Source organism: Mustela erminea, chromosome 4, assembly GCF_009829155.1.
Source record: "Mustela erminea isolate mMusErm1 chromosome 4, mMusErm1.Pri, whole genome shotgun sequence".
In the NCBI taxonomy this organism is placed as follows: domain Eukaryota; kingdom Metazoa; phylum Chordata; class Mammalia; order Carnivora; family Mustelidae; genus Mustela; species Mustela erminea.
The window spans coordinates 74,410,933-74,437,749 of NC_045617.1; the positions used below are offsets into that span (position 1 = coordinate 74,410,933).

Sequence of the window (26,817 nt, forward strand, 5' to 3'; positions counted from 1 at the left end):
TACCCAGGTTCCCCCAACCTCCCACCCCCTGCCCCTTCAAAACCCTCAGGTTGTTTTTCAGGGTCCATAGTCTCTCACGGTTCACCTCCCCTTCCAATTTCCTCCAACTCCCTTCTCCTCTCTAATGCCCCTTGTCCTCCATGCTATTTGTTATGCTTCACAAATAAGTGAAACCATATGATAATTGACCCTCTCTGCTTGACTTATTTCACTCAGCATAATCTCTTCCAGTCCCGTCCATGTTGCTACAAAAGTTGGGTATTCATCCTTTCTGATGGAGGCATAATAGTCCATAGCCTTGCTAATTTGGGCCATTCTAACTGGTGTAGGATGGTATCTCAATGTGGTTTTGATTTGAATCTCCGTGATGGCTAGTGATGATGAACATTTTTTCATGTGTCTGATAGCCATTTGTATGTCTTCATTGGAGAAGTGTCTGGTCATATCTTCTGCCCACTTTTTGATATGATTGCCTGCTTTGTGTGTGTTGAGTTTGAGGAGTTCTTTCTAGATCCTGGATATCAACCTTTTGTCTGTACTGTCATTTGCAAATATCTTCTCCCATTCCGTGGGTTGCCTCTTTGTTTTGTTGACTGTTTTCTTTGCTGTGCAGAAGCTTTTGATCTTGATGAAGTCCCAAAAGTTCATCTTCGCTTTTGATTCCTTTGCCTTTGGAGACATATCTTGGAAGAAGTTGCTGTGGCTTATATCGAAGAGGTTACTGCCTATGTTCTCCTCTAGGATTCTGATGGATTCCTGTCTCACGTTGAGGTCTTTTATCCATTTTGAGCTTATCTTTGTGTACGGTGTAAGAGAATGGTTGAGTTTCATTCTTCTACATATAGCTGTCCAGTTTTCCCAGCACCATTTATTGAAGAGGTTGTCTTTTTTCCACTGTGTATTTTTTCCTGTTTTGTCAAAGATTATTTGACCATAGAGTTGAGGGTCCATATCTGGGCTCTCTACTCTGTTCCACTGGTCTATGTGTCTGTTTTTATGCCAGTACCATGCTGTCTTGGTGATCACAGCTTTGTGAAAATACAGAAAGGTAAATTAGAGAATCAATTCCATTTACTATAGCACCAAGAACCGTAAGATACCTGGGAATAAACCTAACCAAAGAGGTAAAGGATTTGTACTTGAGGAACTACAGAACACTCATGAAAGAAATTGAAGAAGACACAAAAAGATGGAAGACCGTTCCATGCTCTTGGATTGGAAGAATAAACATTGTTAAAATGTCTATACTGCCTAGAGCAACCTATACATTTAATGCCATTCTGATCAAAATTCCACCAGTATTTTTCAAAGAGCTGGAGCAAATAATCCTAAAATTTGTGTGGAATCAGAAGAGACTCTGAATCACTAAGGACATGTTGATAAACAAAAATAAAACTGTGGTCATCACGTTACCTGATACTAGTAACATTTTAATTATCCAAGGGCATAGAATCTATATTGCCCGTGATACCCCAAAGCACTTTAGAAGACTTATGTGAATAACAATGAAATGATTCCATTTCTAGAAAAGACATGTAGCAAGCTTATTGTGGTCCTTCTGCACTTCAGTGATTCAGTCTTTTGGCTCTATGTTTTAACTTCTTTTGTATCATTGGAGGCTTGTCCAAAACACTTTAAATAACCATGTAGCTTCAGAGCTTCATTCTTAAAACATTCAAGATTATTTGGCCAATTCAATGATCTTATTGGCTAAATATCTTTAGCTATACAATTTTGCCCTGAAGTCACATATCAATTGGGGAACAAGTACTATGCTTGCCTAATAATCTGGCCACACTTATTTCATATTATAAAATTGTTATGAGTACACTGGTCACTTAATTTTACCTTCATTTGGGATCACAGGTATTATAAAGAGCATAAAATACACAATTTTGAAAATATAATTTAGTATATTAAGTTTTAATACTGTAAACAGATTATAAATTAAAATTAAATTTAAAAATATTTGAAATCACATATTTATGTAATATTCTTCATATTTATAAAGTGGTCCTCAGAATACATGAACTTCCTACATTTTCACCTGGGTATAATTTGGGTTTCCCCTGACATATAGTTTGAGAAAGCAGTCAGATCAAAAACAGTAACAAATGTCCTGAGTCAGTATTCAGACAACGAAAGAACCACAGCCCAATATGTTAAGGTTTTTAACTTTATGGTTTAATACATTATAGAATCAGTGGGTTATACAAAACAACTCTTCTGCCAGACACCTACCTAATATGTGCTTTTCCTTCTTTTAATGACAGAACTCTTGCTTGGAGAGACAAAGTGCCAAAAACAATAAAATACTTAGGAATAAAATTAACCAAGGAAGATAGAGACCTGAATATTGAAAACTGTAAAACACTGAAAGACACTGAAGACACAAAAAAGTATCCCATGTTCTTGGATTGGAAGAATATTGTCAACATGTCCATACTATTCAATGTGATCTATGGATTCAATGCAATCTCTATCAAAATCCCAATGGCATTTTTCACAGAAATACAAAAAACTATCTTAAAATTTGTATGGAACCACAAGAGATCCCAAATATCCAAAGCAATCCTAAGAAAGAAGAATAAACCTGGAGGCATCATTCTTCCTGATTTCAAGCTATATAAATTAAAAAGGTATGGTACTAGCATAAAAACAGTCACATAGACCAGTGAAACAGAAGAGAGAGCCCATATATATGGCCAACTAATTTTTAACAAGAGTGCCAAGAACACAAATAGGGAAAGAACAGTCTCTTTAATAAATGACACTGGGAAAACTGGATATCCACATGCAGAAGAGTGAAACCAGACCTCTATCTTACATCATACAAAAATTAACTCAAAAATGGATCAAAGACATAAATGTAGGACCTAAAACTATAAAACTCCCAGAAGAAAACATAGGGAAAAAAATCCTTGGCCTTGGTAGTCTTGGCAATTACATCTTAGATAAAACACTAAAAGTATAGACAAAAAAAGATAAAATAAACAGGGAGAACTACACCAAACTAAAGGGCTGCTGCACAGTAATAAAAACCATCAATAAATTTAAAAATCAACCTACAGCATGGAAAAAAATACATGTAAATCATGTATCTGATATCCAAAATATATTTTTAAAAAACTCATACAACTCAATAGCAAAAAAGAAAATAAACCAATTAAAAAATGGGCAAAAAACTTGAATAGACATTTTTCCAAAGACATACAAATGACCAACAGGTATATGAAAAGGACTACTGCAATGGCTTAACATCACTAGTCATTAAGGAAACACAAAACAAAACCACAATGAGATAGAACCTCCCACCTGTTAGGAAGTCAAATGTTGGAGAAGCTGTGGAAGAAGGGGAAATTTTACACACTGTTGGTGGAAACAAACTGGTGCAGCCATTAAAGAAAGAGTATGGAAGACCCTCCAAAAATTGAAAATTGAACTACCATATGATCCAGAATTCCTACTCTTAGGTATATATCTAAAGGAATTAAAATGAGTATCTCAAACAGATATCTAAACACACATGCTCATTGCAGTATTCACAGTATCTCAAATATGGAATCAATCTAAAAGTCCTTCAATGGATGAATGGATAAAGAAAATGTGTATGTATACACACAAATATTATATGGTACCATTTATATGTGGAATCTTTAAAAAAAAAAAAGGCCAAGCTAATTCATAGAAACATAAAGTATAATGGTGTTTACCAGGGAAGGGAGGAGGACAGGGGGAAATAGGTTATGTGGATCAAAGGTACAAGTCCTGATGATCTAATGTACAGCATGGTGGTTATGGTTAATAATACAGTATTGTATACTTGAAAGTTGCTAAAAGTAGTCCTTAAGCATTGTCACCCAAATGGAAAAAATGTTAGCTCTGTGAGGTGATGGATGTATTATCTTGATATTGGTAATCAGTCCACTATATATATATATATATATATATATATATATATATATATATATATATGTATGAAATGACATTGTACACTTTAAGTATATACATTATTTTTGTCAATTGTTTGCCAATAAAGTTAAAAAATCATTTTCTCCAGACTCCCCTGCAACTAGTAGTAGTTGTATGACAAGTTCAAGTCAATAGGCTTAAAAGCTCCTTCTTTTCAGATACAGGTACCACTTTTTCTGTTTGTTCTTTTGTCCTCTAGTATGGGACATGAAGGTGATATATGGAAATGCAGCAGCAATTTTGAAACAATGGGGATATAAAGAAAGGTCTTCTCCCCAAGAATGAGAGAAAATATGGAGGTCCAAGACCCTGATGAAACATTTAAGCCATTGCAGTAGTCCTAAACTGCCACTTCCCCCTTTGCCTAGGTTGCTGTATTTGGGCTTTCCATAATCGATCTTTACTTTCCTCAAAGTTCTCTATGTCATGGTTTAAATCACAACCATATTTATCAGTATCTATTCCTAACTGGTTAAAATTATAAGTTGAAATAACATAGACACTAGACAAAGGATAATATATAAATTCTTTTTGTGGGTTCTCCCAGATCTAGTATCTCCTGTTTATTTCAAAGCTTAGAAATTTTTATGTAATTACTTCATATTTGAACATTGTAACAGCTTTCTAAGCAGTTTCACTGTCTCTATTATCTCTTAACCCACTCATGGTTATTAGAATAATCTTTAAAAAACAAAAAATAAAAAACATTTTCTTTACTTATAACCCCAAAGAGTCTCACTGACTACCTGTCCCCTGCTCTGACTCTACATTCCTGATGTTCACTTTTCCCACAATTTGGGAGTCTTCCATACAATATCTTCAATCTCAGCAGATACACCCCTGCATTCTAATCTTGAGTTCATCTTATGGTTTTTCCTTCCTCCTCGTATGTATCATTTCCTGTGTGTTTTATGCCAACTTTCAACCCTCCATTATCCTTTTCCACCAAGTTTGAATTTGGTGTCCCCTGCCAAAACAAAACAAAGCACCTTCAGGAAGTTTTTCTGATTAAAATCCTTTAAATTAATTTCTAATTACTATGACTTTGATTTACAAAATACACACACACACACACACACACACACACACACACACATATTTAAGCAAACTCTATAGTAAAAACCCTCATATAAATAGTTAGATGGTATTCTTGAATGCAGAGATACTATTCCTCTTTCACACTACTTGAGGGCTTAGCACATAGCAAGTACTGAAATAAATGAATATACCCAACATGATTATTTGAGTGTATGGCATACACCTATAAATTTAGAAACTATTCCTAAGATGACACTCAAAAGACATTATTATATCTCAAAGATAACTATGTAGGTATGGTTCATTAATACTTAATTTAATCCACTTAAAATCTAAATTGATCAAAAATGTTTATATATCACTGACAATAAATAGGTATTTATTAGAATTAGGACTGTTCTTTTCTTCTGGGTGCTAAACAGTCAAGTTACAATGAAAATCTAAGAATATCTAATTTTCATAGCACAGGGTGCTCTATGTACAAAATTACAGGGTTAGGAGAATTTAATCAGTTTACTGATCTGAATATCTCACCAACCCACCTCCTCTCATCCCCCAAGTGCTCCATATTGTTATTTGTAACTAAGTATATTGTATTTGTAAGTACATGATATTACAGGTAGAGTAAACTTAAATAGTGTATGATAATTTTAAAAATAGAAACTTTAATCAGTTATAACTAAAACTTCAATAAGTTTTCTAAAATAATTGAAAAACTTGCATAGTCTTGAAAATTTCATTTCATTAGCCAGACTGTGCAAGAAATTACTCAAGGAAATGTATTCTTTTTATATCATAGGCTTCATAATATAAAGTATAAAATAATTTTTTGAAAATAATTACAGAATAAAACTTTCATAAAAGAAAAAATTATTTTCAAGGCTCTAACTTCATCTTATAATACAAATCAAATGTAACTACACATTAATTAGACTTCACTGGTTTTTCCCTTTGTAATAAATACAAAAATAATAGAACAATCTCAATTTTATTTCAAATTTGAATTTTTAGTATTTGTTTTACAACTGCAAAGCCTTAAAATTAAAGTCAGTAGGGATCAAAATGGCGAGATGTGGGAGGTTGGGGTACCAGGTGGTGGGTATTATAGAGGGCACGGATTGCATGGAGCACTGGGTGTGGTGAAAAAATAATGAATACTATTTTTCTGAAAATAAATAAATTAATTTTTTTTAAAATGGTAACAAAACATACCTCAAAAAAAAAAAAAAGAATGTTTTCTTTATTTAAATCTTGGCAGTCTTAACTGTCAAAGCCCAGAGATAAAATTTGATTTAAAAGCCCACTAAGAACAACTGCTTAATCAGAAACCTTGACTTTACAATTAAGAAATTTCATCACCCACAAAATATGGGGGGAAGGGAACTCCTATGGCCACAAAACATAAAAATGCTAATTTTCATTTAATGCTTTGTAGATCAGAGTGAGGGAGAAAATAAATCGGGATTTTTTTTTCTTGCTTTACTAGTTATTAAAATCCATAAATGGTAGCTTTAGAAGATCTTCATCATAAGCACATATTTTTATATACAGATAACATTATATTTCTTTACACTGTGATATCCTAGTTGTGGTTTAATCCCAACTCATATAAATTTCTGAAAATATTTAATTAGATAACAATTCCATTTTAATCATCTTTCACCCCTAAATTTACAGTATTTAAAGGAGGATTGGGCCAGTTGACCTGAGTTCATTATAACGCTACCATCCCCAGTAGTCTGTGGTTCTACCCAAAAATTAAGAAATATAAAAATTCCAGTCATTTCACAACCTCGTTTCAAGACTTACCAGGACATTTTCCTTCAGCTTTTTTGTCTACATGAAAATTGCCAGCCACAGGCAATTTTGAGCATGATTATAAGAATATCAAGTTACTTCTCTCTGAATCTTAGCTTCCTGGTTTGTAATTTAAGTGAATAATTATAAATAACATCTATTTTATAGGATTCTAGTAAGAACTAAATACCTTTACCATCATGCAGATGGGGTGTCTACTGACCTGGTTTTATTCACTCATGATTTGCCTGGGTATTAAATTTACTTTATATGTCCCATACTAGTTCAGCAATTCTCCTTGATGACTCTCAATTCAGGTTGGGTGGGTGAAAAGAGTTGGAGAGAAACAAGAAACAAATTTCTTCCATTCAAGTTTTCTTTGACATATAATAAAGTAAACAAATTTCTTCACCAATTCACAAGAGCGGAATTTGAAGAGAAAAGCAACTTTGGAAAATTACATTTAGAATGGACTGGGACATGGGTACAGCACCAAACATGGAGGGTCACATGATCACAAGAATCAGGATGTCTGAAAGTTCCATGCAGGAAAAGAAGAGCTAGAACTGAGGGTGAAAAATGGTGCTGATGCTACTCTGGAGGGTGAAAGCAGCAAAAAATTGTAGCAGATTTCATAAATAGGGAAAGGAAAATCTATCTCAAGAAAAATTTTAGAAGCTTTCTGGATGAAATGCTACAGAAAACACTATACTGTGCCTTTAATGGATGAATAATGGAAGATAGAGTCTTACCTGCATTATCCTTCAAAACCTTTGAAAACAGGTTTGTGTTTTCTTGAATGTGACACAGCAAAGACCACGCTAAGTGATCAATTTTATGTGACTTACATTACTTATCCATTCAACAAATGTATAACTGAGTGCCCAACTGATGTAGCCACAGTTGCACATTTTGCAGGGCTACCCTCTAGAATTCTAGATCTCAGATTTAGTACCAGGCGACACTAAAAGGTGCTACAGAACTAAGATTAGAATGCATTTTCACCATGCCTATCAAATTCTTGGGAGTCGGGATGCAATAGATTGAGTAAAAGATAGCTAACTGTGTGCTATTTTGGTTCCTGGTACAGCGTCATAAAGGAAAAAGACATTGTTGAGATGAGTACAACTTGAGAAGATTCCTTTTGGTGCTGAATATACAAAGAAGCAAATCCTGTATAGCACTATTACCTGTGCAACATATATAGGAAGCCTAAGAAACTCCCTTAGGAAACTGCAAATTGGACATGAATTTTAATCCAACTTATATAATACAAGAAATCTTGAACTTGAGTTACTTTTAGATGGGTGGGATAAGGTTGATCGGGGAGATGTGCTTGGATAGATTCAAACACTTTGCCCTAATCTGTTGCCAGAGACCAGATTCTTTAAGGACCTGGCTGCTACTAATGGACTTAGTTAGAACAAGCCTTGGAGCCAGTGGTACAAACTAATCTTTGAGAAAATTTTGGAAAATACCATGCGGAGAAAGAGAACATAACTGAGTCATGGCTAGAGCATGCCACTAAAATTGGCCAGGAATTGGTCAAGAAAAATGCCAATTTTTAATTTTCAAATAGATTGTGAACTCAAATGCTTACAGAGGTGCAGAGTTAATATAAACAAGTAAAGCAGACCTGATTAAGTGGAGTGAAAAAAAGAAAAAAAATAATGAAAAAAGGAGTGAAAAAAAGAATGTTTTCATCTGAAAGAAGCTAATATTTAAGCCCACTGATTATGGATGTATTATTTCCATCCATTCTAATTCTTTAAAATCCAGAAGTTTTAAATTTTCAGATGAAATTTAATTTTAAAATATAATTAACTCAATTAAAAACACCAAAACTATGTGTGTCAAGCAAAACTCTGCAACCCAAATACAGTACTTGAACCATTTAATTTAATTCTTGGTGGTTTTCACACTCCACCTGTTATAGATGGTAGCTGATGAAATCCCTCCAGTATGAACATAAACACTTCCCCAGCTGGTCTAGTTGTTATGAAGTCAACATACACATTCCAAACATTCTTTATTTAGCAGTATACTGTCTTCAGATAGTGCTGCTATTCATTAAGTAAAGAGATTTCAGTGCCTATGGGTCCACAAAGAATTCTCTCGTTGAGACATAACAGACATAAGACATTTTTCTATTAAAATATATTTCTGTGCTAACTACAAAGGTTTTTAATAATAAAATTTAAGTATACAGGGCAAAAACATCCAACCTCATCAAGCTATCCTTTTGAAACAATATCTATCTTCTAACAGTTTTCCTCTACCCATTATATGTAGCATTAGATAAATCAAAAAGAGTATGAGTCCTAACTCTGACTTGCTTTCAGTACAATTACTAAAGAAAATCACAGGGAAAAAATTAGAAATGAAGAGAACATAGGAAAAACAACTAAATGCAACAGATTTAAGAAAAGTTACCAATAAAGTTTCTCTCTTTTCAGCTTTTATGCAAATGAAATTAAAGATATTAGAGAGCTCAGAAGTGTAATCATGGTAGTACATGGACTTTAGACAACGTGGGTTAAGGCTCTGATACATCCAAATAGAACGTTTTCCATATTACCTTTCTCAGAAACCAATCTATTTTTTATTTTTATTTTTGAAGAGCTAGAAGGAATGTTAGAAACTACTGCCTTCACGTCCTTAATTTTATAGAGGGAGAAACTGAAGCTATTTTGCTTAAGCATAGTTAATGGAAGAATTGAGATGATCATTGATATTTCTTAAAACAAGCAGCAAAGTTCTATCCTTTGGATTATTTTTGGAGTTTGGTAACGTTATAATATACATAAAGATGTATATCTGGATATATGTAACCAAAAGAATTGAAACTACATCTCCATCAAGCCCTGCCCATTGAAAAAATAGTCTTTTTAGGAATTAAATAAAAATCTATATATGGGCTTTGAGGGATTAAATAATTAGAAGCTCTTGCCCTAGAAGAACTTCTATTCTATGGGCAAACAGAAATGAATATAAAATGACAATTAAAAATATAACCTGAAATACAACTTAAGACAGCATGAGAACTATCACAAGGCAGGTAATTAATTGCCCAAACTTGAATCATGTACAGGATATTCAATCTAGCCTTTTAAAACCTATGTCTCCATTAATAAAAAAACATCTGCCTTTGTTTTTTAACTTTGAATATCAGTAAAACTTTAAATATCAGTAAAACAAGATACAGCATCTACAAATAAAACAAATTATTTCTTGAGGATAGTGAATACAACTACTCTGTCTCAAAAGCACAGTGATCCTGTCTCACTTTTCTATGGTGCTCAGTAGCTATGAACCCTTAAGAGCACTGAGTCCACTACTTTAACAAAGGATACACCCGCCAGCATGAATTTTTACTTAGACACAAAAGTTTCTGATCAAAAACATTTTAGAGTCATAAAATACACTTAGAAAAGAGATAAATGAAAATTAGGGTTTGTATAAAACAACTCCAACTCTAAGGAAGAAACAGTTAAATAAATACTATTTCATTTAAAACATTTATATAGAAACTATTTCAAAGACAAACCAATGATTTTACCAACTTTCTGCTTAAAACAATTAACAAAATAATGATTAGATGATCTTCTAAAAATTTCTAATAGGTATAATTTTTTTAAATTTCTTTTCAGTGTAACAGTACTCATTGTTTTTGCACCACACCCAGTGCTCCATGCAATCCGTGCCCTCTCTAATACCCACCACCTGGTTCCCCCAACCTCCCAACCCCCGCCCCTTCAAAACCCTGATTGTTTTTCAGAGTCCATAGTCTCTCATGGTTCACCTTCCCTTCCTAATTTCCCTCAACTCCCTTCTCCTCTCCATCTCCCCTTGTACTCCATGCTATTTGTTATGCTCCACAAATAAGTGAAACCATATAATTGACTCTCTCTGCTTGACTTATTTCACTCAGCATAATCTCTTCCAGTCCCGTCCACGTTGTTACAAAAGTTGGGTATTCATCCTTTCTGATGGAGGCATAATAGTCCATAGTGTATATGGATCACATCTTCCTTATCCATTCATTCGTTGAAGGGCATCTTGGTTCTTTCCACAGTTTGGCGACCGTGGCCATTGCTGCTATAAACATTGGGGTACAGATGGCCCTTCTTTTCACTACATCTGTATCTTTGAGGTAAATACCCAGTGGTGCAATTGCAGGGTCCTAGGGAAGCTCTATTTTTAATTTCTTGAGGAATCTCCACACTGTTCTCCAAAGTGGCTGCACCAACTTGCATTCCCACCAACAGTGTAAGAGGGTTCCCCTTTCTCCACATCCTCTCCAACACCTGTTGTTTCCTGTCTTGCTAATTTGGGCCATTCTAACTGGTGTAAGGTAGTATCTCAATGTGATTTTGATTTGAATCTCATTGATGGCTAGTGATGATGAACATTTTTTCATGTGTCTGATAGCCATCTGTATGTCTTCATTGGAGAAGTGTCTGTTCATATCTTCTGCCCACTTTTTGATATGATTGTCTGCTTTGTGTGTGTTGAGTTTGAGGAGTTCTTCATAGATCCTGGATATCAACCTTTTGTCTGTACTGTCATTTGCAAATATCTTCTCCCATTCCGTGGGTTGCCTCTTTGTTTTGTTGACTGTTTTCTTTGCTGTGCAGAAGCTTTTGATCTTGATGAAGTCCCAAAAGTTCATCTTCGCTTTTGTTTCCTTTGCCTTTGGAGACATATCTTGGAAGAAGTTGCTGTGGCTTATATCAAAGAGGTTACTGCCTATGTTCTCCTCTAGGATTCTGATGGATTCCTGTCTCACGTTGAGGTCTTTTATCCATTTTGAGCTTATCTTTGTGTACGGTGTAAGAGAATGGTCGAGTTTCATTCTTCTACATATAGCTGTCCAGTTTTCCCAGCACCATTTATTGAAGAGGTTGTCTTTTTTTCCACTGTACATTTTTTCCTGTTTTGTCAAAGATTATTTGCCCATAGAGTTGAGGGTCCATATCTGGGCTCTCTACTCTGTTCCACTGGTCTATGTGTCTGTTTTTATGCCAGTACCATGCTGTCTTGGTGGTCACAGCTTTGTAGTAAAGCTTGAAATCAGGTAACGTGATGCACCGTTTTATTTTTGTTTTTCAACATTTCCTTAGCGATTCGGGGTCTCTTCTGATTCCATACAAATTTTTGGATTATTTGCTCCAGCTCTTTGAAAAATACTGGTGGAGTTTTGATCGGAATGGCATTAAAAGTATAGATTGGTCTAGGCAGTATAGACATTTTAACAATGCTTATTCTTCCGATCCAAGAGCATGGAATGGTCTTCCATATTTTTGTATCTTCTTCAATTTCTTTCATGAGTGTTCTGTAGTTCCTCGAGTACAGATCCTTTACCTCTTTGGTTAGGTTTATTTCCATGTATCTTATGGTTCTTGGTGCTATAGTAAATGGTATCGATTCTCTAATTTCCCTTTCTGTATTTGCATTGTTAGTGTATAAGAAAGCCACTGATTTCAGTACATTGACTTTGTATCCTGCCACGTTGCTGAATTGCTGAATGAGTTCTAGGTATAATTTTTAAACAATAACTATTTGCATCTTCCTGAAATATTTACTCATGAAAATACTGACTATAACAATCTTAAGGTAAATAATTTAACAAAGAACCTCAGTGTGAAAAGTAGTCTCTCTCACACGAGTCTTATTTAAAGTACCTTCCTACATATTAGTTCTATACTAAGTTAAATTTACTAACTTCTGTTTCTGAATGGCTCAGAATTAGGATGTCCAACTGTCTCAGTTTGCCAGGAAGTGGAGCGTTTCCTGGCTTGGAGGATCTACAGTGCTAAACTGGAACAACTGGGCAAACTGGGATAGGTGATCAGCCTCACTGAAGTAAATTTATAGCCAACAAGTGTTCCCTCTGAGAACAAAGTAAACTAGATAATATACAGAAACCATTTATATGAAGACAAGTGAGATCTGCTAAGGTAACAAGAAATGGAAGGACTGACTCCGGAGGGCAGGACATCAGAAAAGTAAGCTAATATTAGCAGCAAATTTTACCTTGGAGGCATCTGCCAATTCTAACAAAAGAAGAAGTTTGCAACTCCAGGCTGCTATAGCAGAGCTTTTAATGGAGACCTGGAATGTTGGATTACAAGATCAGTTTTTCCATCAGGGTATTTACAGAATTCTTGGGCCTATGTGGCAAAGACACTGAAAAGTGAAGCAGAGTTTTGGGCATTCTCATGTTTCAAAGATTAGCATTCAGTACATGCCAGAAGAAGAGCCATCAAAAAAACATAATCAAGCTCCTGGTTAAAACACCTGGAAGGTCAAGGGCAGGTAAGAGATGAAATAAATCTCTTCCAAATTACACCTCAGCCATGAGTTAGCATAGTCACCAATTGGACTAAGATGAACAGCCATCACTGTCTACATAGTGCAGGAAAGAATGACCCCTCTGTAGAGAATAACTCTTTTCAACAAAATATCTGGATTTGAGCAATATTTCTAGGCATGCCATAAGACATAACTACATGAACAAAAAAACAAAAGAAGAAAAAAAAAGAAGAGGAAGAAAAAAAGCCTCAGATAACCCAAATAATGGAATTCACCAATGATTACCTTAAAATACAATTAATATGTCCAAGACAATAGAGAAAAGGATGGGTAAAAATTAAGAATTTCAACAGATGAATCGGCTGCAAGCATTCAAGGGGAAAAGAGATCTGTAATTTAGAAATTATCAGATATGTTTCAGAGCAGATGAAACAGAGCAGAAGACAAAAATTAGTAAACTCAAAGTCAAGCGAACAGAAATATCCAAACTAAAGGACAGAGAAAAAAATTTAATGTAAAAAGCATTTAGAGTGTAAGAGATACCTACAGAAGTGTAATATAACACATAATTGGAATACCAGAAGAGGAAAAAGAAAATGGCCAGAATCAAAATGTGAAAAGACTGTTATCTTCTAAGAATCTTCCAAAACTTATGAAAGGTACCACCATATTTTCAGAAAATTCAGGAATCTCAAGCAAAATAAAAATGAAAACAAACAAACAACAACAACAAAAAACCTAGAGAAATTAATCACACCAACACTGCTAAAAACCAGAAAGGAAAACCTTTGTTAACAGGAAAAAAAAAAAAAAGTATTGCTGTAAGTCTTATGAAAGTCTCAAAAAATGATGGAAGCCTGAAGATACAGTATAACATTTTTAAAGTGCTATAACAGCCAATTCTAGAATTCTACATCTAATGAAAATACCTTTCAAAATTGAAAATTAAAATTTTGGAGAGCCTCGGTGGCTCAGTCAGTTGAGCATCTGCCTTTGGCTGATGTCATGACCCCAGAGTCCTTGAATCAACCCCAACATTGGGCTCTCTGCTCAGCAGGGAGCCTGCTTCTCCCTCTCTCTGCTCAGCAGGGAGCCTGCTTCTCCCTCTCTCTGCTCAGCAGGGAGCCTGCTTCTCCCTCTCCCTCTGCCTGTTGCTTCCCCTTGCTCTCTCTCTCTGTCAAATGGATAGATAAACATTAAACTTTTTTAAAAAGATGAAATTTTTTCACAGACAAAAAACAGAATTTGTTACCAAGAAATAGACACTAAAGAAAATTCTGAAAGGAGTTCTTCAGGTAATTTCAAAAAATTCCAAAGAAAAACATGGAATTGTAGAAATGATCAAAAGGTGGACATGAAGGTAGATATAAATATATGCTGAATACTGGCAGTATCAAGTAATAATAATCCCAGTATGGTTTAACATGTGTAAAATTAAAATAATCAAAAGACAGGAGTAGATAAATGGAATGAAAATGTCCTAAGGTTCTAGAATTAGTCACAGGTACATGTTGTAATCTCTAGTAAAAGAGTGCATAGATTAATAAATAGTATAACAAGTGAATGATACATATTATAATCTCTAGTATAACAATGTATAACTAGGGTAATAGTAAAATGGATCATAAAATTCAAAGGAAAACAAAAAAGAAAATGCTTGAATAGAAAACAATTAGTAAAAAAATAAATCTGAACCCAAATGAAGGAATGTTAATTAAATATAAGTGGACCACAAATTTCAATTACTAATATTATCAGATTGGATAAAAGAATAAAACCCAGAGCAAGATGGTGGAGGAGTAGGAGACTTAAATTTTATCTGGTCCCTGGAATTCAACCAGATAGTTAGCAAACCATTCTGAACACCTATAAACTCAACAGGAGATCAAAGAAAAGAATAGCAGCAATTCTATAAACACAAAAGTGACCACTTACTCAAAGATAGGAGGTGCAGAGACATGAATCTGAGATGAAATACGGAAAGATAAAATGTGGAGGGGAGGGAGCCTCCATCAGCTGGCTCCTACCAAAGGACAGAATAGCAGAGCACAAAATCAAAAATTTTAGAAGTCAGCTCCACAAAAGTACGTTGCTCCAGTGGCTAAGTGGGGTGTCTGTGTGTGTGAGTGTGTGTGTGTGTGTGTAATCCTTGCTGGGACAGTGTGGTCTCAGGACCCTCAAGGTCACAGAAAGACCAGGGGTGCCCCAGTGTGGCACAGCTCCCAGGTATCAGAGTGGGGAAGCTGGCTGCAAAGACAGAGCCCAGGAGGGGCTATCAGCTTGGGATTACCATAAACTGTGATCCAAGGCACATGTAGGCCACTACTCTTTGAGCAGGGACCCCAAAAGTGGCAGATCCTGGGAGACTCCCACTTTCCGCCACCAGAAGGAGCAGAGCAGGAGCACGCTGCAGGAATTTGCTGGGTTTGGAGGCTACAAACAGGGCTGTGTGCCCAAGATAGAAATGTTCTGTCACAGGCTGGGTGAGTTTGGAGTATGGCCAGAGACCAGGGAGACAGGAGTTATTGACTTCTTCTCTTGGAGTGCTCATGGAGAAGTGGGACCCCAAGCTCTCAGCTCGTATGGGGCTAGAGATTGGGAGGCTGCCATTTTCATTCCCATCCTCCAAAGCTCTACAGAATGTGTTCAGGGTTCAGAAGCTCTTGAGAGCAAACCCAAGTAGATTACTTAGCCTGGTCCCTGACAAGGGCGGTGCAATACCACCTCCAGCAAAAACACTTGAGAATCACTGCAACAGGCCCTTCCCCCAGAATATTGGCAAGAACATCCAGCCAAGATCAACTTTACTGATGAATGAGAACTGTAAAATTCCAGTGCCAGGGTAATATGGCATATAGAATTCATGGCTTTTCTCCCATGATTCTTTAGTCTTTCAAAGTTAAACATTTTTTTAATTTTTTTTCTATTTTTTGAATTTTTCCTCTTTCCTATTTTAACAAACATCTTACCAATACCTCTTTTAAAATCTTTTTTTAATTTTCATTTTTATAATCATATTCTATCCCTTCACCATATTTTTAAATACACCTTATTTTTTGTATATATAAGTTTTTCATTAAAATTCTGGGATACACTTTGTTCTACGAGATCAAAATATACCCTAAATTCAGTGTATTGCTTTGTTCTAGTCACCCACTTGATCACATTCTTTTTTTTAAGTATTTTCATTCTTTTTGCAACCAACTTCTTACGTTATCCATTCCTTTTTTAAAATCTTTTTAAATTCTCATCTTTACAATCAGATTCGATTCCTCATTGTATTTACCCTTATTTTTGTAGATATATGTTTTTCCTTCTTTAAAATTGTAGGAGGTCGTTTCTTCTAACCAACAAAAATACACCCAAAATCAAGTGTGTGGCTCTTCTCTATTTACCAGCCAGATTATTTATATATAGATATAGGTATATAATAATATATTTTTTTTTCTTTTGTTTCTCCCCACTTTCAGATCTCTTCTGATTTCTTTAGTATATATTCTTCTGAGGTCGTTGTTACCCTTTTAGCCCTTTGTTCTCTCATTCATTTATTCTTCTCTGGGAAAAATAAAGCAGAAAAACTCACCTCAAAAAAAGAACAAGAGGCAGTACCGACTCCTAGGGACCTAATCAATATGGACATTAGGAAGATGTCAGAACCAGATTTCAGAATAATGATCATCAAGATGATACCTGGGCTTGAAAAAAACATAGAAGATACTAGAGAATCCCTTTCTGGAGAAATAAAAGAACTAAAATCTAGCCAAGTTGAAATCATAAAAGCTGTTAATGAGTTGCAATAAAAACAGGGAGGCTCTTACTGCTAGGATAAATCAGGCAGAAGAGACAATTAGTAATATAGAAGATCAAATGATGGAGACATAAACAACTACTGAATCACAAAGGGAGAATTTAAGAGATAAGTGATATCATGAGACAAAACAATATTAGAATAATTGGGATCCCAGAAGAATAAGAAGAGAGAGAGAGGGGCAGAAGGTATATTGGGGCAAATTATAGTGGAGAACTTCCCCAATTTGGGGAAGGAAACAGGCATCAAAATACAAAAGGCACAGAGAACCCCCCTGCAAAATCAATAAAAATAGGTCAACACTCCGTCATCTAATAGTAAAACTCACAAGCCTCAGAGACAGAAAGAAAATCCTGAAAGCAGTTCAGGACAAGAGGTCTGTAACCTACAATGGAAGGAATATTAGATTGGCAGCAGATATTGGCATATCCACAGAGACCTGGCAGGCCAGAAAGGATGACCATGATATATTCAGAGCACTAAACAAGAAAAATATGCAGCCAATAATACTGTATCCAGTTAGGCTATCATTGAAAATAGAAGGAAAAATAAATAAATGACCCCTACAGGAAATATTGAAAGGGGTCCTCTAAGCAGAGAGAGCCTAAAAATAGCATAGACCAGAAAGGAACAGAGACAGTATATAATAAAAGTCACATAACAGGCAATACAATGGCAATAAATTCATATCTTTCAGTACTTACCCTGAATGTAAATGGGCTAAATAACCCAATCAAAAGACACGGGATATCAGAATGAATTAAACACACACACACACACACACACAAAAGACACATCAATATGCTGTCTGCAACAGACTCATTTTAGACCCCCAAAAACCTCCAGATTTAAAGTGAGGAGATGAAAAACAATTGAATATGCTAATAGACATCAAAAGAAAGCTGAATGGCAATCTTTATATCACACAAATTAGATTTTAAGTCAAAGACAATAATAAAGAGAGGAGGAAGGACACTATATCATACTCAGAGGGTCTGCCCAACAAGAAGATCTAAGAATTTTAAATATCTATGCCCCTAACATGGGAAAAGCCAACTATATAAAGCCATTAATAACAAAATCAAAGAAACACATCGACAATAATACAATAATAGTAGGGGATTTTAACACACACACCCCCCCCCACTGAAATGGACAGATCATCCAAGCAAAAGATCAACAGGAAATAAAGGCCTTAAATGACACACTGGACCAGATGTATCACGGATACATCCAAATACATCTGAATACATCACAGATATATTCAGAACATTCCATCTCAAAGCAAGAGAATACACATTCTTCTCTAGTGCATATGGAACATTCTCCAAGATACATCACATCCTGAGTCACAAATCAGGTCTCATCTGATACCAAAAGATTGGGATCATTCCCTGCATGTTTTTGGACCACAATGCTTTGAAACTAGAACTCAACCACAAGAAGAAACTTGGAAAGAACTCAAAGACATGAAAGCTAAAGAGCATCCAACCAAAGAATGAATGGGTCTACCAGGAAATTAAAGAAGAATTGAAAAAATTCATGGAAACAAATGATAATGAAAACACAACTGTTCAAAATCTTTGGGTGCAACAAAGGCGGTCCTAAGAGGAAAGTATATAGCAATACAAGTCTTTCTCAAGAAATAAGAAAGTTCTCAAATATACAACCTAAACCTACACCTTAAAGGAGCTGGAGAAAGAATGGCAAACAGAGCATAAAGGCCTAAACCCAGTAGAATATAAGCAATAAAGATCAGAGCAACAATCAATAAAATAGAAACCAAAAGAACAGTGGAACAGACCAATGAAACAAGGACCTTGTTGTTGAAAGAATTAGTAAGATTGATAAACCCCTGGCCAGACTTACCAAAAAGAAGAGAAACGACCCAAATTAATAAAATCATGAATGAAGGAGAGATCATAACCAACACCAAAGAAATAAAAACAATTATAAGAACATATTATAAGAAACTATATGCCAGCAAATTTAACAATCTGGAAGAAATGAATGTGTTCCTAGAGAAGTGTAAACTACCATAACCGAACCAGGAAGAAATAGAAAACCTGAACAGATCCATAACCAATAAGGAGATTGAAACAGTCATCAAAAATCTCCAAAAAAACAAGAGCCCAGGGCCAGATGGCTTCCCAGGGAAATTCTACCAAACATTTAAAGAAGAATTCATCCTTATTCTCCTGAAACTGTTCCAAAAAATAGAAATGGAAGAAAAACTTCCAAACCCATTTTATGAGGCCAGCATTACCTTGATCCCAAAGCCAGACAAAGATCCCATCAAAAAGGAGAATTACAGACCAATATCTTTGATGAACACAGATGCAAAAAACCTCACCAAAACACTAGCCAATAGGATTCAACAGTACATTAAAAGGATTATTCACCACGACCAAGTGGGATTTATTCCAGGGCTGCAAGGTTGGTTCAACACCCGCAAATCAGTCAATGTGATACAACACATCAATAAAAGAAAGAACAAGAACCATATGATACTCTCAATAGATGCTGAAAAAGTATTTGACAAAGTACAGCACCCCTTCCTGATCAAAACTCTTCAAAGTGTAGGGATAGAGGGCACATACCTCAATATCATCAAAGCCATCTATGAAAAACCCACCGCAAATATCATTCTCAATGGAGAAAAACTGAAAGCTTTTCCGCTAAGGTCAGGAACATGTCAGGGATGTCCATTATCACCACTGCTATTCAACATAATACTAGAAGTCCTAGCCTCAGCAATCAGACAACAAAAAGAAATGAAAGGCATCCAAATTGGCAAAGAAGTCAAACTATCACTCTTTGCAGATGATATGATACTTTATGTGGAAAACCCATAAGACTCCACTCCAAATCTGCTAGAACTTGTACAGGAATTCAGTAAAGTGTCAGGATATAAATTCAATGCCCAGAAATCAGTTGCATATCTATACACCAATAGCAAGACAGAAGAAAGAGAAATTAAGGAGTCAATCGCATTTGCAACTGCACCCAAAACCATAAGATGCCTAGGAATAAACCTAACCAAAGAGGCAAAGAATCTATACTCAGAAAACTATAAAGTACTCATGAAAGAAATTGAGGAAGACACAAAGAAATGGAAAAACGTTCCATGCTCATGGACTGGAAGAACAAATATTCTGAAAATGTCTATGCTACCTAGAGCAATCTACACATTTAATGCAATCCCTATCAAAATACCAGTAACTTTTTTCAAAGACATGGAACAAATAACCCTAAGATTTATATAGAACCAGAAAAGACCCCGAATAACCAGAGGGATGTTAAAAAAGAAAACCAAAGTTGACAGCATCTTAATTCCAGACTTTGAGCTCTATTACAAAGCTGTCATCATCAAGACAGTATGGTACTGGCACAAAAACTGACACATACATCAATGGAACAGAATAGAGAGCCCAGAAATAGACCCTCAACTCTATGGCCAACTAATCTTCAACAAAGCAGGAAAAAATGTCCAATGGAAAAAAGACAGTCTCTTCAAGAAGTGGTGCTGGGAAAATTGGACAGCCACATGCAGAAGAATGAAACTGGACCATTTCCTTATACCACACACAAAAATAGACTCAAAATAGATGAAAAACGTCAATGTGAGAGAGGAATCCATCAAAATCCTTGGGGAGAACACAGGCAGCAACCTCTTCAACATAGGCCGCAGCTACTTCTTCCTAGAAGTATCGCCAAAGGCAAGGGAAGCAAGGGCAAAAATGAACGATTGGGTCCTTACCAAGATCAAAAGATTTTGCACAGCAAGGTAAACAGTGAACAAAACCAGAAGACAACTGACAGAATGGGAGAAGACATTTGCAATTGACATATCAGATAAAGGGCTAGTACCCAAAATCTAGAAAGAACTTACCAAATTGAACACCCAAAGAACAAATAATCCAATCAAGAAATAGGCAGAAGACATGACCAGACATTTCTGCAAAGACAACATCCAAGTGGCCAAGAGACACATGAAAAAGTGTTCCACATCAGTTGGCATCAGGGAAATATAAATCAAAACCACAGTAAGGTACCACCTCACACCAGTCAGAGTGGCTAAAATTAATAAGCCAGGACAACAGATGTTGGCGAGGATGTGGAGAAAGGGAAACCCTCCTACACTGTTGGTGAGAATGCATGCTGGTGCAGCCATTCTGAAAAACAGTATGGAATTTACTCAGAAAGTTGAAAATAGAGGTACCCTATGACCCAGCAATTGCACTACTAGGGATTTACCCTAAAGATACAAATGTAGTGGTCCGAAGGGGCATGTGCACCCCAATGTTTTTAGCAGCAACGTCCACAAAAAATATAGAAAGAGCCCAGATGTCCATCAACAGATGAATGGATAGAGAAGATAGATATTGAATATTATACAGTCATCAAAAAAAACTCCACAAAATTTTGCCCTTTGCAACAAGTGGATAGAACAAGAGGGTATTACGTTAAGCAAAACAAGTCAATCAGGGAAAGACAATTACATGATCTCACTGTTATGAGGAATTTGAGAACAAGACAGAGGATCATAGGGGAAGGAAGGGAAAATTGAAACAAGACCAAACAAGGGAGGGAGACAAACCATAAGAGACTCTTAATTTCAGGAAACGAACTGAGGGTTGCTGGAGCAGAGCAGGGTGGGAGGGATGGAGTGGGTGGGTGATGGACACTGGGGAGGGTATATGCTATGAATGCTGTGAATTGTGTAAGACTTACAAATCATAGACCTGTACCCCTGAAACAAATAATAAGTTTTATGTTTTAAAAAATCCTAAAAAACTAAATAATTTTAAAAGAACAAAACCCAGGTATATGCTAATTATAAGTGACACTTTAAAGAAAAAGAATGTCTGAGAAATATAATAGAAAATAAATATCATATATATACTACCTGAAGAAAACTCATAGCTAGTCAGACACAGGGAACTCCAAGACTCAAAAAAGAAAATCACACATAGATGGCAATATCTTAAGAAAACAAGGCAAATGGTTTTACATGTAATAAAAGGAACATCTCAAAACTCTATCCATCACTATATCCAATCAGGAAAGTATTGCTTTAATGTAGCTGATATAAGTAAGGAGGAAACTGTAGCATGTCAATGGGTTTTATTTTTAATTATCAAGTTTTATTGATAATATTCAGAAATATTAGTTGGATACAAGATTTTGACTACATGCCTCAAGAGGAATGATTTAAATAACAAATTAGTATCTATCCCCAGAGCAGGACAATTGATTTATCTACTTAAAAGAAATTCTACCAACCATTTCTTATTGTCTGGATTTTGCTTAAATACCCAGAAGCTAGTATACTGCCATGTGTTTGTATTTTTGTGTGTGTGTTTTTGTTTTGTTTTGTTTTTTGAAAATAATTTATTCTTTTATAAACATATAATGTATTATTAGCCCCAGGGGTACAGGTCCGTGAATTGCCAGGTTTACACACTTCACAGCACTCACCATAGCACATACATACCTTCCCCAATGTCCATAACCCCATCACCCTCTCCCTACCCCCTCCCCCTGGCAACCCTCAGTTTATTTTGTGAGATTAAGAATCTCATATGGTTTGTCTCCCTCCCGATCCCATCTTGTTTCATTCATTCATTCTTTTCCTACCCCCCAAATCCCCCACGTTGCATCTCCACTTCCTCACCCAAAGAATAAGCAATCCAATCAAGAAATGGGCAGAGGATATAAACAGATATTTCTGCAAAGACATCCAGATGGCCAACAGACACATGGAAAAGTGCTCCACATCACTTGGCATCACGGAAATACAATTCAAAACCACAGTGAGATACCTCCTCACTCCAGTCAGAATGGCTAAAATTAACAAGTCAGGAAATGACAGATGCTGGTGCAGATGCAGAGAAAGGAACACTCCTACATTGTTGGTGGGAATGCAAGCTGGTGCAACCACTTTGGAAAACAGCATGGAGGTTCCTCCAAAAGTTGAAAATAGAGCTACCCTACGACCCAGCAATTGCACTACTGTATTTACCCTAAAGATACAAACATAGTGATCCGAAGGGGCTTGTGTACCTGAATGTTTATAGCAGCAATGTCCACAATAGCCAAACTATGGAAGGAACCTAGATATCCATCAACAGATGAATGGATAAAGAAGAGGCATATATATACAATGGAATACTATGCAGCCATCAAAAGAAATGAAATCTTGTGCCGAACTATGGAAGGAACCTAGATATCCATCAACAGATGAATGGATAAAGAAGAGGCATATATATACAATGGAATACTATGCAGCCATCAAAAGAAATGAAATCTTGCCAATTGCAACGACGTGGATGGAACTAGAGAGTATTATGCTTACTGAAATAAGTCAATCGGAGAAAGACAACTGCCAAGTGTTTGTTAAATGAACAAGATGGGTAGATTTGAACCTAATATATTTGGGCAACCATAGAAACACAACTAGCAAGAAAAGCAGCCTCTGGATTAGTAATCTGCAGTTTGGCAAATCCAGTTTAAGCAATATAGCCAGATTAAGAAAAGAATGATGTCAAACAGGGTCAAACTTTCTGTAAAGAACCAGAATGTAAGGGGCGCCTGGGTGGCTCAGTTGGTTAAAGACTCAGGTCATCATCGGAGCATTCCAGGATAGGCCCTGGGGCTCCCTGCTGTGCAAGGAGTCTGCTTATCCTTGTGCCCCTCCCCTGACTTATGCTCTTTCTCTCTCAAATATATAAAAGCTCTAAAAAGAGCACTAGATAGTAAATATTTTAGACTTGCAAGACATATAGTATTTACTGCAACTAATCAACTGTACCATAATGTTATCATGAAAGCAGTCATAGACAATAGGCACATGTGTGCTTATATTCCAATAGAGATTTATAAAACTTTGATCCAGTGCAATTGTTCTCAAAAGTGTAGTCTCTAGATGAGCAAAATTAGCATCACCTGGGAACTTGATAGAAATAGATTCTCAGTTCTACCCTAGATCTACTGATTCAGAAATTGGAAGAGATTAGACACAGCAATCTATACTTTAAGCCCTCCAGGTGATTCTGAAGCTTAATAAAGCTTGAAAATCACTTATCTAGGAAACATGGCATCATGAAACTCATCTCCAGCCATCTCCATACTGAATGTCAAGATTCAAATACCAAAGAGAAGGACAACTAAACATCCATCCTTAGGTACTATACCACCTTCATGTTCAGCAATCAAGGCCTAAAAGTGTTTAAGGGATACAGTGGGAAGGAGAGAGAGTACATGGCCAAAAACAAGTTCCTACATTACAGATGAGGAAACTGAGCCGACACTTAAATTACTTGTTTTAAGGTCTCACAGGCCCTCCTCAACATGCAAAACACAATCACTTAGTCTAAAATTAGTTTTTTCCCTACCTCTGCTGGAACTCATATCCTAGATTCTCTTCATTGTTTCTAACTCACGTGTGAGGGATGGATGGCATATAACTACTTCAAGATATATTAGACAAGCCAATAAATTTCCCCTACTATTCTTCTATCTTCATTGTGTCTTGATTCTGGCTTTCTTCAATCTCTAACTCTCATTAACATGTTGAAGTTACATAGTTTACCAACATAGCAAAATTTCTACCTATAACAAAAGCCTCTCAGAAGAGATGCTAAACGCACATAGACACCATCATTACCTCTACTCTTACTTCTACCAACTTCCCTCATCCCATCCCACTCCCCAGGCTGTACACACACCTCTTCTGGTCTTGTATTTTCCTGGTGGTTAGCAATATTATGGTCTGCAATGATGGGGGCAAAAACCCCCAAGTTTTTCCAAACACCCAATGAGAATACTTACTATTTTGCTCTTCAATTGGAGAAGCTTAATCTTAGCCCACTCTTAGTTTTCATACTTGAAGGTTAGGGTGAGGTGAAAAAAATTTCAAATAGAAGCCTAATATAAAGAATGTAAAAATAAGTCCAAATTATTTTAAAGTCTTTTTAGGACGTGGTAGTGGGCCGAACTGCATTATGATGTTCATCTGTCACTATATAAGAAATAGGAAGGATGAGAAAATCTCATTTCTTAAAATATCTAATGATTCATGAGTTTGCATATCATCCTTGAGTGGGACCATACTCATCTTCTCTGTATTGTTCTAATTTTAATATGTGTACTCCCAAAGCAAACATAAGCGAAAAACTTGTTTTTAAAGTAACATAAATATTGACTCTAAATATATTAGCTCTAGTTTCCTGGGTCCAAAAACTCCCTAATCTAGCTCTTAAAGTGAAGTCAAATGAAAAATAAGATTGATATTATATGTATTTACAGAACTCTTCAGCATCAATTACATATTCTAGTTGCATGTGTTTTCAAACTTAGACATTCTCATGGAAAATCTTAATATTTATCTATAATTTATCTTTACACATAATTTTATATTAAAATGTGTATTTACAAGCAAATAAGATGTTGAAATCTTTGCACATTAATGCTTTGTATTACATTCAACATAAATAAAGAATTCATGAAGTTTTCTGTTCAAGACAACACACACACACACACACAGACTTTCTCTACTCAGAATCCATTAAAATAATAAAACATTAAAGGATATAAGCCAAAATTGAAGAGATAAGATACAGATATTCAAGAGAGTTCAAGAAACTTCTAGATGCAAAGAATACTGAGGTAGAGCCAAGGAAGTCACAGGTAACAAGAGAAGATGCTGCAGCTAACCTGGCCAGGCAGAACTCTGGGGCTTCTCCTGAGTCCAGACAGTCATGTACAATGGAAGAAGAGTAAGATAGGGCAATAACAAAATGATTCACTAATGATCTATGTGTGGGATAGTTCATTCTCCAAAACTTTATCCCAGGGGGAGGGGGGGAAGTGTGGGGATACAGATTTTTCTCTAAAGAAATTAAATAAATTATACAGAGGATTAGGTCACTAGAATGGATGTACACAGTATATAATAAACTCCATATATATGGACATAAATTCCATATAATCTCTATAGATATAAATTCTATATATGAGACTCTGAAAAGTAGAGAGAAAACAGCAGACTACCTAGAAACTTGAGGCCAAAAAACAAACAAAAACAGTGAGGAGTACCCTGGGTTTTCTCTCCAGTTCTATCCTAGACTGGATTATTAGAGGAGGCAACTCAGAAACACCAATAAGCACAGATGAGGGGGAAAACTGAGAAACCCTCCAAAAAAACTACCTTCTCTAACCAAAAAACAAGGGGTATCCTAGCAAAACAGAAAATTTTAGATAATAACCAATCTGTTCCATCCAAATAGCACAGATAAAAACTGCAGCCTCCATTCCCCACCCCCTTCAGCAACCATCAAGTAGACAGCCTAGACTTTTATTTTTACAGAGACATAATGTAGCTTTCTAAATCCTGCTATCGGGGTGGTGTCGAAGACCAAGTGAGGAGGTAGTAATTTCATCCTGAGCCCAGAATTTCATCCTCAAAGAACTAGCAGTGAGAAGGAATTTCATCGTCTTGTTGTTGGGCAGGGATCAGAAACCTGGAAAGGCAGAACTGTTACCACTCAGCAGTAATAAGGGTATACCCTCACAGTCAGTGAAGACCTCAGAAGAAATCTGGTATTTCATACTTACGCTGCAGTAAAAAAAAAAAAAGAAAGAAAGAAAGAAACATCTCTTATAACTTCCCCATTGCGTAGTATTGGAGACTAGTCAAGTTGGGACTTTTCACCAATACTCAAGGGTAACATGACTACCTTCCTACAACATCAGCGGAATACACGCGAATAGCAGTGATAAGGTGACTCCTCCCTCTCCCAACCAGGATGGTATCAGCAAAGACTTAGTGGGGGAGCCTAAGCTCCCACCCTTTGCCCAGCAATAATAAGAGACAGCTCCTTCCT

The 26,817-nt window shown here is 36.0% G+C and overlaps 1 non-coding gene across 1 annotated transcript; it reads right to left on the reverse strand.

The window, feature by feature from the left end:
* Positions 1 to 24,992: 24,992 nt before the first annotated feature.
* LOC116589576 lies at positions 24,993 to 25,094 on the reverse strand. Its single transcript, XR_004285346.1, has one exon. It is a non-coding gene; the product is annotated as a U6 spliceosomal RNA (small nuclear RNA).
* Positions 25,095 to 26,817: the final 1,723 nt, after the last annotated feature.